The sequence below is a fragment of the Octopus bimaculoides genome, chromosome 30, assembly GCF_001194135.2.
Source record: "Octopus bimaculoides isolate UCB-OBI-ISO-001 chromosome 30, ASM119413v2, whole genome shotgun sequence".
NCBI classification, from domain to species: Eukaryota; Metazoa; Mollusca; class Cephalopoda; order Octopoda; family Octopodidae; genus Octopus; species Octopus bimaculoides.
Window position 1 is genome coordinate 7,433,304 of NC_069010.1, and position 1,463 is coordinate 7,434,766.

Consider the following 1,463-nt stretch of genomic DNA (forward strand, 5'->3'; position numbering starts at 1 on the left):
GGCAGACGATATGTTTATTTCTTTATTGCCGACAAGGGGCTACACATAGAGGGGACAAAGAAGGACAGGCAAAGGGATTAAGTCGATTACATCGACCCCAGTGCGTAACTGCTACTTAATTTATCGACCCCGAAAGGAATTCGAACTCAGAACGTAGCGGCAGACGACATACCTATTTCTTTACTGCCCTCAAGGGGCTACACACAGAGGGGACAAACAAGGACAGACAAACGGATTAAGTCGATTATATCGACCCCAGTGCGTAACTGGTACTTATTTAATCGACCCCGAAAGGATGAAAGGCAAAGTCGACCTCGGCGGAATTTGAACTCAGAACGTAGCGGCAGACGACATACCGCCAAGCATTTCGCCCGGCCTGCTAACGTCTCTGCCAGCTCGCGCGCCGTCTGTTCAGTTTGTTACTCCTGCGCATGCGTGATACAACAATGTTCACCATTCCTGGAAAGATGAGGCTGGATGCTCTGTTACCAAACTTCCATCAGACAGGTGATGCTGATAAGGAAAAAAAAACCCAGGTAGGTCTTGAATGTCTCATAGTGCAGAGAACTACCAATGTGTAGGGAAAGTCATTGAAGAAATATGTCCATGCTTCGATCGGTTCAACAGTTGAATATTCTGTGAACCAATGTGAGGAGAAGATTTTTGAAACAAGCCCTACACTTGTACCCCAGGGTATATAGAAGAAGGCCCCCACACACGGCAGGGGAACTAAAAGGAAGGATCTGTCGAGAGAGATTGCAGCCATTCCGGGGTTGATATGCTAATTCGTAAATGTTCTTGATATGAGAGAGTGAGCTTGTGAATGAATGTTCTCTTCATAGTGGTGGCCATCTCCAAGATGTAATATTCCAATCTTTGATAATTTATTGAACTCCTGTATATCAGTTATGTAATATAAATGTATTTAGTCCTCTATGTCATTCATGTGATACGAGATACTAGCATTTTAAATGTGTCCCATCAATGATGGTTCACCCTGTATATATACATATATACACACACACACACACACACACACATATATATATATATAAATTTATTAATAAGGATAGAAATAAACATTAATCAATTAAAACCAGTGGTCTAGCATATTAAAAAGAAAATCCGAAGATTAAAATTATATATTACATACAAAAATAAGAGGAATGACCAGCAAAAATGCTAGAAATAGATGCCGAATCATCTAACCACGAAAAAAATATGTTCTCAGTAAAAATTAGCCATGGTACGTAGGTTAATCGTTTTTTTTATTTAGTATTTTTTCATTTGTCTTGGCCTTTTACAGTCTGTTGTGCCGCTAAATCTTTACTGGGAACATATTTTTTCGTGGTTAGATGATTCGGCATCTATTTCTAGCATATATGAGTCCACTTTTGCTGGTCATTCCTCTTATTTTTGTATGTAATATATATATATATATATATATCTGTGTGTGTGTGTGT